At 44.7% G+C, this 16559-nt stretch overlaps 1 protein-coding gene across 16 annotated transcripts in view; it reads left to right on the top strand.

Moving 5' to 3' along the window:
• The window catches only part of SORBS2 (sorbin and SH3 domain containing 2), a 289436-nt gene that overhangs the window by 53188 nt on the left and 219689 nt on the right, over nucleotides 1-16559 (top strand). The window lies entirely within an intron of this gene.

Raw genomic sequence — 16559 nt, 5'->3', positions numbered from 1 at the left:
TCTAGCTGTCACCTTCTTAAGATGGCTATAAGAAAATGCCTGCAGTAGATGTACAATGCAATCCTTCTGAAATAGCAACATGAATGCTAAGGCCAATTTCATGCAGTGATAGCGATTGCGCTATGGCTACTTAAGGGTGACTGGATTTTCTCTGTATTATAATATAGATTCCTGCATTTTCTAATAATGGCCAGTGTCCTAGTTCTATAAACCCTCTACGCACTGGTGGAGGTAGAAATGAAATGCCTATTTTCCATCCTGGCTTCAGTATGAAAGGTGCCTCCCCGAGATTTCCTTGCTTCAAAAGCATGTGTAAACGGGGCCCAACTCGGGAATGTCCCTGCATGTACCAGGAATTTGATTCCCAGGTTGGTCCCTGCATTTCTGGTGTGAAAGGGGGGTTATACCCTATTTACACCAGAGCCTCGACCATGGTTATGGCCACTCCACTTTGGACAGGGGCTTGGTGTAAAAGGCGTAAAAAAAAAAAAATAACTCGAGTCCTGTTTCCCTGGTGTCCGACCCAGCAAATGTTCACGGTCAGACAGGGGGCTTTCCCGGAGTCGGGGGCCATGTAAATGGGTAAGCCCATAGCTCCGGACCGCAGTGTCCTGCGGTCAGTCCAGAGGTTGGGTAGGGGCCGCGTACAGCCTACGCTGCTGTCTCTGGTACTATGCAGACAGCAGCAGAGGCTGGGAGGAGGTCAAGGGATGCCTGTGTGCGGCATTCATTCACCTAATGGAGGGAGGCTAGGGGCAGCCCAGCAGCTTTCCTAGGTGCTGGGCTTGCCCCGAGTTTGTTGGATGGCTTGGCAGGGGTCCCGACTGTCTGGTTTCCCCGGCATGTGGAGATAATATCATCCTCAAGTGCCGGCTCAGGACCCAACTTCACTGGCGTGGCCCACCCGGCATAATGCCGGGGGACGCTGATGTAAAAGGGAACAACTGCCGAGTCGCATCCGGGTCCAAAGACCCAGTGTGACCTCTGGCAGTTCTGGTGTAAAAGTGGTATTAGTGAATCATTTATTGATGTTAAATAGTAATGTTAAAACCAGTTTTAATATGACTATAGATGTAACAAAATAACCACAGTAGACCGACTGCTGTTTCTTCTACTGCATTTTGGTTCTGGGTGTATTGTATATCATTCAAATGCTAAGTGCACCCAATTTACCACCTTATGATAATGCGAGTGTGTACACCAGTTTTCATGTACATGAATGGCTCCTTCCATTGTCTCTCTGACGCAGCCTCCGCATCCATCATTGGTTTTACCGTTATACTTATTCCATGTCTGATGCACAAGATAGTTTTGAAATTGGCACCCAATCCCTGTCCACACACCCCAATTGCCTGTGAAAGTCCTGTTCATGACACTCGCACAAGATGCATCTGTTCTGTGCATCCACGTGATAGCCAACCATCCAGTTGTCGCGCTGAAAGTAGCATCTCACAGGCAGAGAATTACATCTGATTTAGGATCAGGCCTTTAATTCCTCCTAAACTGGTCTACTATAACAGTAAAGAACTGGTGTGTTCAGTATTTTAATACAGTACAGTATAAGCTGATCTATTTGAAGTGATAGTATTTTGTTTTGAATTTATTTGTGTTGATTGAATACATCACTGACACATAACTGTACGGACACTTTCGTTTATCCGTGCATACACATTTAGAATCTATTTGCGCACAGCATACTGAGAACTGTATTGTCTTGCACTTATCACATCTGTGACTGAAATAGTGGTCTGCCAGCGAATTTATGGCTTGACATTTCTCACTGTGTATACAGTATGTTACTAATACAGCATTTCTGTTTGCATAGTTGGTCTAAGGCAGCGAAGTACAGTGCACAGGCCTCATATCGCCCATAAAACCTTTTTTTTTTGGCATCTGTGGCTAACAGGTAAATGCAATGTTTCTGTCCACACATCCTGGTCCCACCTACACCTGCCCTGCATCTCCCTGCAGGGGCAGATTTAAGAGTCAGGATGCCACTAGACACAACAGTAATGGCCACCCACCTTGCCCTCATTTGGTACTATCTTGCAATTTATGGTAGAATTCCAACTGACCGTATTAAAACAAGCATCCAAGTGCTGCCCTTAGGAAAGTGCCTCATGGGAAATTAACCACTCTGCTCAGAAGCCGCATACTTTCCTTTTTGCTGCTTCTTACCTTAGTAGGCAGAAGATGGGGATTGTTTTATCAATATTGATAGCCGCAAAGAGGTTCCAGTAAATTCTGCTGATTTTTAAAAAATATAAATTAGTTGCGTTTTATTGCGTAACCTTCAAATGGATATTCTCGCCTGCTCTCCCTTGCTATTTGCGCTGGCTATTGAGCCCCTGGTAGAGGCTTTGAGGCAGCTACAGTCTTACACAGGAGTTAGACTAGGAGATCACAAACTGAGAATAAGGGGGTATGCAATCCTCTGCCACTATTCCGGACGGAAATAGAGGCGGGGCCCTATTCAATGCTGTCTTTACCGACAGCATTGAAGGGGGATCACGGCAGAACGAGGCCGACTTTAGAAGCTGTCTGGATCGTTCTGCCGATAACGGCCGTGGATTGTCACGATCCCGGCCGCAGATCGACAATCCACGGTCGTTTTTGTGGACATGCCCCCTTTTTGACGCTCGGTTGGTGGGACATTGAATCCCGCCTGCCGATTTGCTTTTGGGCAAACCGCAAACGGCAATGGATTATGGCTGTCGGGAGGGATCAACAGCCATGATCCGGGATTGCATACCCCCTAAGTCTTTTTTTGCCGATGATATATTACTCTTTGTCCCAGCTGTAATGAAGATGCTTAATCTGTTAGGCTCTTTTGCTGGTTATCGGGTCAACACCTCTATATCCGAACTTCTTCCACTTACCCCTGCTGCTTCTAAACTGGCCCTGTCTCATATATTTTGTCAATTTACTTTTTAATAATGCTAAACTCAAATATTTGGGTGTGTTTATACCCGCAGATCTCCCTGAGCTACTATATGTTGAAAACTGTTCCCGTTTTGGAAAAAAATCACGGATCTTGTCAACTCTCATAGTACTTTTTACTGATTTTGCCTATTAGGACGAGTGGCAGTATTAAAGTGTATAATATTTCCAAAAATTCCTTATGTTCTTCAAATGTTGCCCTTTAAACTTGGTACCCATAATCTGTTGTTTTAGGAGTAGATATACCTGTAGAAGGTCTTTTATAGTCATATAGCCAAACTTGAACCTCACAAAAATCAAGGGGATTTGGCCGACCTTTTTGGCTTTTTCCCAGGGCTGTTGCCTTTCGCTATATACTGTATCTTACTGGCTGTTAGAAACTTCTATGTATACCAATTGTAGTCTCGAACAAACACTTCATATAATCTTAGAGCATTGCTGCACGCCCCTAAGAACTCCATACCCACTGCCATTAAGAAAATTAATATTCCCTTTCAATGTGGCCAGTGGACCAAAATGGCTGTGTGCCCTTGGTCTAAATTGTATTACGGCCCAACTTTGTTCTCCCCAATTCTTAACATGATGGCTGCATTGTCATTGTCTGGTGCATTGCAAAACTGATTAATATAAAGGAGATTTTAACATTTATATATTTCTTCATCTGTTTTGAAGATATTTTTTAATGTAGGACATGTTTTCATAAGGAGGTGTGAGTTCAAAGCTGTACAATTCACCTTTCATCCTGATTTACTATGATGGGAGTAGGCTCAAACATACTGTACAGCATAGGGAAGGCATTAATGTGTCCAGGATACACAGATGGCACCCATTCAGGAGACCAGGGCTTCATACTGAGGTTACATTTACATCGGCATCCAACTTTCAAACACTGCAGGTTTGTAGTCTGAGGTTTCTGGAAAGAGATGGTAGGGACTAAAATCAACAGAAGTAGAAAATTAATTTAAACTTCCTGGACATATTTTTATTTCAGTGCAGGTGCCCAAGGAATATTTTAATCTATGCGTTAGCAGCCTGGAGTTTCAATTAGAAAAGCAGTACTTCATAACTCTTTTTATGCACTTGTGAGAAGGTATAGTAAGGGAATATTCATGGATGTAGAATGAAAAATGCAGTGGACAGTCTATTACAAACTAATGGAATAACATTTCGAATCCAAACAAGCAATCTCTATTACAAAACTCAATTTATTACAAACTCCTTTTAAAGTCCCCGAAGAGTCAAGACCGGCAACATTCTTGTTTTGGAAATGAGAAAGAATGGAACCATTTTTGTAGAATTTGTTTCCATTTTTATGATTGCTTTTTCTATCTGTTGTAACATTACTTGCTCAGCACTACTTCCTACATGCTGGTTTTATCGGGGTCTGATAATGCAAATCGCCGCCTTATGGACCTCCCTTCCACTGTGTGATGATGCAAATTGCATTGACATGAACCCCACACTTGTCATTTGGATCTCCCTGAGTTGAGATCAATAAAGTAGGTATAGAACAATAAAGCTTATGGGGCAATTGTACAATCCCATAATAATAATCCTTCATTATGAAACCAACAACCAACTAAGATGTGCATCCAGGGGCAAATGTAATAGGGTGCGAATTGCGAATTAAATCACACATTTAGCTATAAAAAGCACACTTTTTGGCCTGTGAACAAATTGCACATTAAAAGTCACATCCAGATGATTCCCCATTATAAAATTTGCAATTGTAATATGGTGCGATTTCTGGTAAACTTTACAAAAAATCAGCCAAAAAAACAGACCTGGTTCAGGCTGGCGAATTTGACAGAACCAAGCACAGATCAGTTATATCTGTGCCTGGTTCTGTAAAAAAAAAAAAAAAGATGTTTTAAAGTGAAAACTGAAAAAAAGATTTAAAAAAAACAGCGTGGAGCCCCATCCTGAGCCAAACCAGCCCCGGACTCATTACAGCGGTCTTAGTTTAAATAATATAGGGGGGGCAAAATGTGTAGGAGTCCCCCGTATTTCTGAAACCAGCAATAGGCTCCAACAGCCAGCGGTCATGTACAGCCGGGACACATTTAATAAAAGGTCCCCCGGGCCGTACCATGAGCACTGTGGCTGGTCAACCCTGGACGGGTAAAGACTGGGGGGGCCTGTCTAGGGCTGACCAGCCACGGTGTTCATGTGACGGGCGGGGGTTCTTGTGTAAACAGTGTCCCCTGGCTTTGGCATGACATCACTGGCTGTTGGAGCCTGGTGCTGGTTCCAAAATATGTTGGACCCCCAGTTTTTTTGTACCGCATATTTTAGGATCCCTATTTTGCACAGCAATGATGCAGGAGCGCACATCACTGCTCTTCGCTGCTCCGTACACACTGAGCGGCTTTTGAGCTAAAAGCAGCTCAAACGACAAAACTGAGCTGCTTTCTGCTCAAAATCTCCCAGTGTGTATAGGCTTTTAGTCAACTAGGATATAAGTAAAAAACCTCTATAGGAAAACTGGTCACAAATGGCTGTACACCTTGAATATAAAATTAATTTGTTAGTAAAATCTTACTTTGATGAGCCACTTTAAAATCTGTTAATGGACTGTAATTAACATGTACTTAGTAATTATGGTGTGTGTATTCAATAGTGCTCAGAATACAAAAAAAATCTAGAATTCAGTAAAAAAAAAAAAAAAGTCTTCTCATGCAACATAATTTCATAACTAATTTACATAACCATTCTGAGGTTAATGATTATATTCCTAGTTAGATATTACAGTACAGTCACATTTACTGTGCAAACAAGCACTGCACAAATGGTTAGAACAGGATGGTAGTCAGTAATCATGCATATTGAATAGTTTACAAGGTACTTGTTTCCTAGCACGGCGCCCGCGATTTTGATTGTATTGATCGGGTCGGAAAAATCGCGTTGATCGCATCGCATGCCAACCAAATCGCATGCGATGCGATCCGATTTTTACATTGGAATCAATGTAAAATGGTCCCTGAGACCCGATTTTACATTGATTTCAATGTAAAAAGCCCCCAAACCCCCCCCCCCCTCATGGTTGAAATGCCCCCCCCCATTGTTAACGCCACCCCACTATTGACGCCAACCCAAAGTGTGGCGAGCGCAGCGGTACACGTCCTCCGACCTTTTCATACCCCCACTATCCACGTCACGTGGAGTTGATTTTATAAAGTGTGGCGAGCGCAGCGAGGGGATGCGCATAACTTCACAGGTATACGCATCCCCTCGCTGCGCTCGCCATGCTTCGGGATCGGTGGCTCGCTGCGCTCGCCACACTTTATAAATTCGACTCCACTCCAACGTGGATAGTGGGGGTATGAAAAGGAGGGAGGACGCGTGCCGCCGCCCCTCGCCACGCTTCGGGTTGACACCAATAGTGGGGTGGCGTTAACAATGGGGGGGCATTAACCATACTTTATAACCATATACAATGAGAAATTGGCCATATTGGCCCATTTCCCATTGTTCCCTATGTAAAATCGCGTTGATCGCATCGCGGGCCATTATAATGGCCCGCGATCAACGCGATGTTAACTTTAGAAATAATTTAACATTATTCTCTATGGGAAAATTGCGTTGATCGCGTCGGTCGCATCGCGGACCATTATAATGGCCCGCGATGGACGCGATCAACGCGATTTTCTGTTTCACCGGCAAATAAACTGGTGATTGACAGAAAATCGGGTCCATCGCGTTGATCGCATGCCTTAAGTACCTTAAACTTAAGGCATGCGATCAACGAGACGGGCGCCATGCTAGGAAACAAGTACCATTTACAATTTACTTACATCCTTCATAGGAAGCCATATTTTCTTGTTCAACTAAACTACTTTTATTATATAATTAGTTTTGGATACCATGGAGTAGATGTAATTACCTTTTATGCAAGTCTGCCTTTGTTTTTTAAAGCAGCAATCCTCATTGGTTTTGCGTTGTAAATAATTGATACTGGGCAGTCTCTCACAAAAGTCTTGCACCTCCAGAACTTGCAGGCTATTACATTTAGTACCGCAGCTGATCCCCATACCTCCCGCCTCATGCCTTGGCCATCCCTGTCTTGCTAACTTCTTGCCTTCAGGCCTCCTTGCCTGCACCTCATGTCACCTGTCTGTCTTTCCTTCCCTCTAGATTGTAAGATCCTCGGAGCATGGCCCTCTTACCTCCTGTTCTCACAGGCCTCTTTCCTAGTACTTCAGTAGGAGGCAGCTGTCTCCTACTCAGTGACCACCTTTAACCACATTGTTTCTCACTCCTAATCATTCATCTTTACCAATGACAACTCGTCCCGCCGCCGACATCAATCACTGCAGTGACGTCGGCGGCAGGCTCGGGTATTTTCGGCGGGGCTCGGGGGGACTCGGGAGCGCTCAGGCACACGAGCGCCCCCGAGCCCCGCCGAAAACACCCGAGCCTGCCGCCGACATCAATGCGCAATGTGACAGGCCGTTAGGCTGAAGAAAGCGCTGCAGAGAAATACTGCTATCTTTTATTATTAAGGTACCGTATGCAAAAGAAGGGGGGGGGGGGGGCCGAGGCCGAGGAGAGGTACCCTTTAATGAATATATGCTCAATACTTTATGCCTGGGGGAGGACAGCGGCATCACTGCAGGGAAGCTGCAGATGAGGGGGTCTTAAAACTTTATGTGGTGGGTTTTGCTGGGGCAGGACAAACCTGCCCTGATAGGTTTGTCCTGCCCCAGCAAAACCCACCACTCAAGGGACCAGACAGCTGCTAGTGACAGGGAGGTGTGCGGAAGAGGGGGTAGTCTTATACGGCGTGTATAGAACAAACTCTACATTTTGAGTGGAAATGTTGGGGGGTCGTCTTATACGCCGGCAAATACGGTAATAGTAATACAAAAACATATATACAGGTACAACCCCGATTTTTACGGAAAACGATGGTCTGGAACCTCTTTTAATCCGGACACATCAGGTGCCAGGGGGAAGGTAGATTATTTTACATTTACATACAAAACTCATAAAATCCTGTGGGAGGGTTTAGGACCACAGCAGGTGGGCTTAGAGGGGTAGTGGCAGGGTATTGGACTATGGAAGGGGATCGTCGCACTGCGGGGGGCGGCGCCACGCTGCACTGCACAGGTGAACCTGAGATGCACTGCGGAGGCTTGTAAGGAGTATACAAGCTGCGGGGGTTGAGGAGGGGGGGCATCGAGCTGCGGGGGTCGCGCTGCGGGGTTCTCCCTGCATTCAGGGTACACCACCGAAAATCAGTCAAAATCGGTAATCAGTGCTGGAACCAACGATGTCGGAAAATTGGTGTTGTACCTGTATATAATTATGGTCTGTAAAATCAGAGGATGTTTATTGGCATATCTGCATTAATATTATAGCTGTAATCTATCTTATACTTCTGACACTGATGAATATCCATTTAATGTGGTGATGAAGGCTAAAGGCTGCTGCATGAAAAGGATGAATGCAATCTATTACAAATCCGCAGGATTTCCATATTGGATGATTTGGAATAATTTTAAATTATTCCTCAGGCCACCAAAGTGTTTAGTGTGAACGCTCTGGTGACAGAAGAGTAGGGAATCACTTGAATTCCTGAGATTGCTTTGGAGAAGTGCACAGAGAACCCTCCCCTGTCACAACAGCTCGAGCGAGATTTATAGAGGTCACCGCCACAAAGCATTTCTCACATTGGCTCCTGCTGCTGAAAGTGAGTTACTCAGTAATCACTATTTTTTTCCCTTCAGCATTGTTTGTAGATCCCCATTTGCCTTATTATATAGAAAGCACTGACGAGTAGCGAGGAAGATTCCTTCAGATGTGCATTTGATCCACAACCGTAAAATCGTATAGGTTTTGAATTCTTTTTATTCAAAATCTTGGCGTTTTGAAGGGTAAGCCCCAAGGTTAATATAATTAACTGTCTGAGTTTAATATTGGTGTGTTACTGTAGGTTTGTAATTTTTATTTTTTTTACTTTTTAAATATATAGTCTATTATAAATAACTGTCACTGACACTTCAATGCCCCTTAGGAGAGCAAGAGAGAGAGAGAGATTGCTTAGAAAAGCGGCTGTAATTGTCCCATATGTATTCCCCTTAAGGACGAAAGAGAAAGGGATGAAAGCTATAGTGGCAGAGAGAGATGGAGAGGGGCAACAGAGAGGGAGGGGAGCAAGAGCCAGTGAGATATTGTCAGGGAGGGAGAGAAAAAGAGGGGCGCAAGGCAGAGCCCCCTTTTTAGAATGTCACGCAGAGCTCCCTATTTCATGTTACGCCAGGCAGAGCTCCATTATGCCAGGCAGTGTCAGCGTAATACGTTAGGACAGTCAGAGCCAGCATTATACGTTATGCCAGACAGAGCCCCTTATACGTGTTATGCCAGGCAGAAAGAAACCCGTGACATGTTATGCCAGGCAGAGCCCCCATTTAACGTTATGCAAGGCAGAATTCCGTTCTGCCGGGTAGAGCCAGTGTTATTTGTAACACCGAGCAGAGCGCTCTTTACACCAGGTAACTCCCCGTTATGCCCGAAGGAGCTTACATTACACCACGCAGAGCCCCCGTTACATGTTATCCCAGGCAGAGCCAGCATTAAACATTAAGCCGGGTATAGCCTCCATTACAAAAAGCACTTTGACAGGTAGAGATGAAGGGGAGGGAGAGAGAAGGAAAATAAGAGAGAGGGGGATCAGTTATTAGTATTACCTGTATAGCAGCGGCATAGGTCTCTGTTTGGGGCAGGCACTTCCCAGCATTTAGCCCCGCCCCCTAAATGCCCACGGAACTCGAAGTTTGTGTATTTTCTCTGTGCAGGTAGATGCAGCCTTCTTTGGTGGAACAAACAGGAGGGAAGGGTAGGAGGCGGTGGCATTCTTTGGGTGGGGGCAGGATTTGAAGGCTGGCAGCAACCGGGTGCAGGGGAAGCAGCGGGCTCTTAAAGCACCCACTGCACCCTTGGTCCCCAAAAACCTGGACATTCTTGTGGAAAGTGGAACAGTTGGGAGGTATGCGTAAATTATATACAATTTTCACAGGGCCTGATGTATTAAATCATGCAGAAAAGAGCCAGATCTTGTATGGGGGCCTTTAGTATTAGAAAATACTCTGACCACTATAATCCATGCTGAATTCAGCTGAGAGGCTTATCTTCTTTGCCAGCCCCTGCATTGATCACCTTTTTTTCTACGGTATTTCATATAAAATACATGTACTTGCATACAAGACTATAAACCAGGGATGGGGAACCTTCGGCCCTCCAGCTGTTGTGGAAATACACATCCCAGCATGCCCTGCTACAGTGTTGCTATGTAGCCATGCTACAACTGTTGCAGGGCATGTTGGGATTTGTAGTTCAAAAACAGCTGGAGGGCCGAAGGTTCCCCATCCCTGCTATAAACCAACCTGTACCAATATACAATGGCTCCCCCATTTCTTATCCTCTGACATCTCCACTGTCATCCTGGGTGACTTCAATATTGCTATTGACAGTCCACCATCTTTGCATGCTTCCAAACTCCTCTCTCTAACCTCCTCTCTCGGCCTCTCCCAGTGGTCTGACTCCTCTACTCACGAGGAAGGCCACTGCCTTGACCTTGTTTTCACCAGGCTATGCTCAGTCTCTGATTTTACTAACACTCCCTTCCCTCTCTCTGATCACAATCTCATTACCCTCTCACTCTCTTCCATTACCCCAAGCTCACTGAAACTGAAATCATGCAAGCCTACTCTAACCCGCAGAAATACTAATGCAATTAATTTTCCACAACTTACCACCTCCCTGCAACAACAGCTCTCACTAATTTCTACATTTACCTCTCCTGACTCTGCTGTTTCCCACCTCTACCAGACTCTTGAAACAGTCCTTGATGACGTGGCTCCAGCTACCCATTACACCCCGCGTAGGCTTAGATGCCAACCGTGGCACACCAAAACTACAAGACAACTACGAAATCATTCACGTAAAGTAGAACGCCAATGGCGCAAATCTCGTAGTACGACTGATTTCCTCGCATATAAAACTAGCTACTACTCCTACAGCAATGCTTTGGACACTGCCAAACAAACATACTACCAATCTCTCATCTCTTCTCATGCCACCAACCCTAAGCGACTTTTTAACACATTTAAGTCTCTTCTGTACCCTCCCCCTCCTCCCCCACCGGCTACCATCAGTGCACAAGAACTTGCCTCCTACTTTAAGGACAAGATTGATAACATCCGAGATGAAATGGTATGCTCTTCCACAACCTCTAACCCTCTTTCTTTCCCACCTGAACCCTCTGGCACTTTCTCTTCATTTGAGCCCACAAATGAAAAGGAAGTATCAGCACTCTTCTTATCCTCTTACTCTACTACCTCTCCTCTCGATCCTATACCTGCGCAAGTCATTAAAAATCTATCTCCTGTGATTATTCCAACCTTAACTAAAATCTGCAATCTCTCTCTTACTACTGGTACTTTTCCTTCTCTGCTCAAACATGCAGTGATAACTCCTATTCTAAAAAAACAGAATTCTGACCCTAACTCTCTCTCTAACTATCGTCCTATATCTCAGCTCCCATGCCTCTCCAAGCTACTGGAGAGACTTGTCTACTCTCGCCTCACAAACTTTCTTAACTCTAACACCCTATTAGACCCACTTCAGTCAGGTTTTCGCTCTCAACACTCCACTGAGACAGCACTGACTAAAGTGGTGAATGATCTGGTAACGGCTAAGTCTAAAGGCCATTACTCACTACTTATTCTTCTTGATCTTTCTGCTGCTTTTGACACCGTTGATCACTCTCTTCTCTTACAAACACTACACTCCCTAGGTCTTAATGATACAGCCCTTTCCTGGTTCACATCTTACCTATCTGATCGCTCTTTCAGTGTTCGCTTCTCTAACTCTACTTCCTCTTCATTACCTCTGTCAGTCGGAGTTCCGCAAGGTTCAGTCTTAGGTCCTCTGCTCTTCTCAATCTATACCTCCTCTCTTGGCAAACTAATCAGCTCTTTCGGATTTCAGTATCACTTGTATGCTGATGATACTCAAATCTATCTATCAACCCCAGAGTTGTTACCAGTGGTTTTGGGTCGAGTTTCTGATTGTCTCTCTGCCATCTCATCTTGGATGTCTTGTCGCCAACTCAAACTCAATATTTCCAAAACGGAATTACTTATATTCCCGCCAACTAAGAACAGTTACCATCCTGACATCTCAATCGCTGTTGACAACTCGATAATCTACCCTACCCCACAAGCTCGTTGCTTAGGGGTCATCCTCGACTCTGAACTGTCCTTTCTTCTCCACATTCAATCTGTCTCCAAATCATGTTACATGCATCTAAAAAACATATCCAAAATACGACCCTATCTCACACAAGACACTACCAAATCTCTTATCCATGCACTCATTATATCCCGCATTGATTATTGCAATAGTCTCCTAACTGGTCTTCCCAAGAACAGACTCTCACCACTGCAATCAATTTTAAATGCTGCTGCTAGGCTGATCTTCCTTGCAAGACGCTCATCGTCTGCTGATCCGCTCTGCCAGTCCCTCCATTGGTTGCCTGTATATTACCGTATTCAATATAAAACACTTCTACTTGCTTATAAAGCTATTAACCATACTGCACCAGCATATATCTCTGCACTTATCACAAAATATCTCCCATCTCGACCACTACGCTCTACACAAGATCTGCGTCTCTCTTCTGCACGGATCACTAGCTCCCATTCATTATTACAGGACTTTTATCGGGCTGCTCCCATCCTATGGAATGCCCTTCCACGCACATTAAGACTCTCCACCAGTCTCCAAACTTTCAAGCGTTCCCTGAAAACTCACCTCTTCAGGCAAGCCTATCATATTTAAGTTCTACATGCATAACCCTCCGAGGCACTTATGTATTACATAGCTTCCCTTCTGGACTTGTAACTGCTATGCTATTACTGGTGCCTGTCCTTATGTTTCCACCCTATATCCCTATAGATTGTAAGCTTGCAGCAGGGCCCTCCTACCTCCAAGTCTGTCTGTTGTTACCCAGTTTGTCTTATCACTGTCTACTATTGTAAAGCGCAACGGAATCTGCTGCGCTATATAAGAAACTGTAAATAAATAATAAATAAATAAATATACATACAGTATCTTCTTATGTGGAAATATCTCTCTACCCGAACTCTCTGCTCGGCTCAAGATCTGCATCTCTTATCCACAAATAATATTCACTCCCATTCACGATTGCAGGACTTTTATGTGTATTATCCTCCATGCACAATAGTCTCCAAGAATTCTCTAAAACTCCCCTCTTTAGGCAAGTTTATCAAGTTCTGGAACCGCCGACATAACCTTCATAAACATTCTAATTACATGCCACATTATCTTTTGTTCACCAAACCAACCTTCAGAATTGTCGACTTGGGAAGTCCAAATAGGGGCATGTCCTATACAATTTATTTATTTATTTATTTGCAGTTTCTTATATAGCGCAGCAGATTCCGTGGCGCTTCACAATAGTAGACAGTGATAAAACAAACTGGGTAACAGACAGACTTGGGGGTTAGAGGGCCCTGCTGCAAGCTTACAGTCTATAGGGGGGGGGGGGGGGCATGTCTTCACAGGAAGGCTGCGGTCCAGAGCCTCCTACTTTTGTCTCTTGGGGTTAAAGCCCAGTGCTCTGGAATGTGATAATCTTCAAACTGACACCCAAAAAAATAAACTCATATCGACATTGTCATGTCGGCGATTGCCATGTCCGCTTTTTGACTGTTTCACTGTGTCGTTAATTCTGTGTCAACCTAAAGACTGTCGACCCTTTTTATACCATGATTCCTTCTAGTAACTGCTACTGATACTATATGCAAAGTATCACTATACCCCTTATACTGTAAGCTCATTTAGGCGCAGGCATTGTTACCTTGTATTTTCCTGTAATTTGTACGCAGTTTGTTTCGGTCATTACCTCCTTAATATACAGAGATTAGTATTCATATGTGTCTCTAGAATGGGTGCAGTGCACATGGGCCCCTGGGTACAGGGGGGCCCATACCGCACCCATATATTCTACTTACCTCTCTAGAGTCCAGCGGATGCGCTTCTGCACTGCAGATGCAAGTCATTTGAAAAATGGCCGCTGCCGTTCCCAAGTGATGTGTATTTATGCATGTGCACAGGAGATGCCCCGGGGAACAAGGCCGGGAATAATGCCAGACTCTACTCACCGTCCGAGATGTTGGAGGACCACAGCGAAGGCTGCACATGGGTCCTCTCCTCTCATAAACGACCGTTAGTAATAAATATTATAACTTTATTCATCACATTACAATAAGAAGTCTGCTTGAATAATGTCAGATGTACTACATTGAGAAGGAGATAGCCGCATGCCCAGACATTACAGATGTGGGGCATTGAGATAAGATTTTAGGGGATTATTTACTTAAATAACCGAACTATCTGACAACTTGACAAATCACACTTTGCCCTTATCCTGCTCAGTCAGGGGTAGAACCAAAAAAACCATGGATTATCCTTCACACCTGATTAGACAGGATGGGGGCTAACGGGTCTGAGAAGCTAGTGCTTAAGGTATGCCTTAAGGCAACCATCACCTTTTAGATTTAGTATTACAGGTTGAGTATCCCTTATCCAAAATGCTTGGGACCGGAAACATTTTGGATAACTGATTGTTATATTTCAGAATATTTTTTATATTTGAATGGTGTATCTTGTGGTATCTTGCATTCATATTGTATAAACACATCAAACACATAAAATACACACAAATATATTTTATGTGTGCATAAAACAAGGTTTTGAAACTAAGTTTGTATACTATCTCACTGAATTTTAATGCCAGGCAATAATGTTCTCCGTAGTGCCAGATACAGATGTCCCCAGTAGTGCCATATACTGTATAGAGGTCCTCAGTAGTGCCAGATACAGCTGTCCGCAGTAGTGCCATACACTGTATAGATGTCCCTAGTAGTGCCAGATACAGATGTCCCCAGTAGTGCCAGATACAGATGTCCCCAGTAGTGCCATACACTGTATTGATGTCCCTAGTAGTGCCAGATACAGGTGTCCCCAGTAGTGCCATATACTGTATAGATGTCCCCAGTAGTGCCATATATTGTATAGATGTCCCCAGTAGTTCCAGATACAGATGTCCCCAGTAGTGCCATATACTGTATAGAGGGCCCCAGTAGTGCCAGCTACAGATGTCCCCAGTATTGCCAGATATTGTATAGATGTCCCCAGTAGTGCCATATACTGTATAGAGGGCCCCAGTAGTGCCAGATACAGATGTCCCCAGTAGTGCCAGATACTGTATAGAGGGCCCCAGTAGTGCCAGATACAGATGTCCCCAGTAGTGCCAGATACAGATGTCCCCAGTAGTGCCAGATATTGTATAGATGTCCCCAGTAGTGCTTTTAGCAAAAAAAAGTACATTCTGGAAACTATGGTTTTCTGAATAATTTGGATGAGGGATACTCAACCTATATAACAAAATCTACCAAATACAGTATATGTCTTAAATAATCTTACATCTCCATGTTATATGCTTTCAGGGTAACTTTTACATAGCAATATCCATTTACTTTATGCATTGATAAATGTAAAATGCTTTCTCATCGCTAATACATAACAACCTACAGCATACGTTTTGTGCAGATCCCATTTTGCGATGATACTTTGACCTTACTGAGATGTTCTTGCTGAACATGCGCTAAACAATGTAATCAAAAGTAAGCGAGCCTCCTTTTAATGAGTACCTTTTGGAAATCCTTAATTATGATGGGCATTAAAAGGATGCTATCAACACATAGCATTGATAACCTCTGCTTTCATGATATACATGCATTATCTCTTATATATTTGGCTACATCTGTCAATCATCTGTGGCACTAACGCTGGGCGGGGTTACACACCACCCAGCCTGCAAAATCGTAGCCATAGCCAAATATATAAGAGAAAGGTAACCCTACCTAACCCACACCTATGCTATGCCCACCTAACCCACCTAACGCACACCTTCAAACAAATACCACCAGCACGGTCCCGGTCGTTGTGCCCCGGCTCCTGCGCTCAGGGCAGTCAGAGTGTCGCGTCACACAGACACTCTCGCGGGAACATGCTCCACACACACACTGTGCCAAAGCCGTGCGCATGCTGACTCCGGCTGCTCACCGTGCACTGAGCCCCGCAAGAGCGCTCGCACAGTGCCCTCCCTGACGGAATATGTGCATTCTTCATACAAGGGGGACACGCACGCAGGTCCCGTCACATCACCGTTGGAGGCGTGCCCTTGCACCGATTATTGGGCGTGCCTCCAGGTAACGTCCACACCCCCATAAGCTCCCGCCGCTGTAAGTGGGGGAAGCCTCTTACCGCCACCGCTCACTGTGCACCGCGCTGCGCTGCTGTCAGTGGGAACACCCGCTGACATGTTGCTCACTTGCGCCCACGCTCCTGCCCTCCTGCGCCACTACAATTCTGCCCGGGGGACCCGCACCGACCTGCCTTTCATCACTGCATGGAGCCGTCCCTTCTAACCTATGAGGGGCGTGGCTCCAGATAGAGGCAACACCCCACAAACGCTAGCGCTAATGTGTGTGTGTGGACCTGCGTGCGTGTTCGCCGGGCAGGAAAGT

Source organism: Crinia signifera, chromosome 1 (assembly GCF_055691185.1).
Source record: "Crinia signifera chromosome 1, ASM5569118v1, whole genome shotgun sequence".
In the NCBI taxonomy this organism is placed as follows: domain Eukaryota; kingdom Metazoa; phylum Chordata; class Amphibia; order Anura; family Myobatrachidae; genus Crinia; species Crinia signifera.
This window is presented reverse-complemented; position numbering and strand designations above follow the sequence as displayed.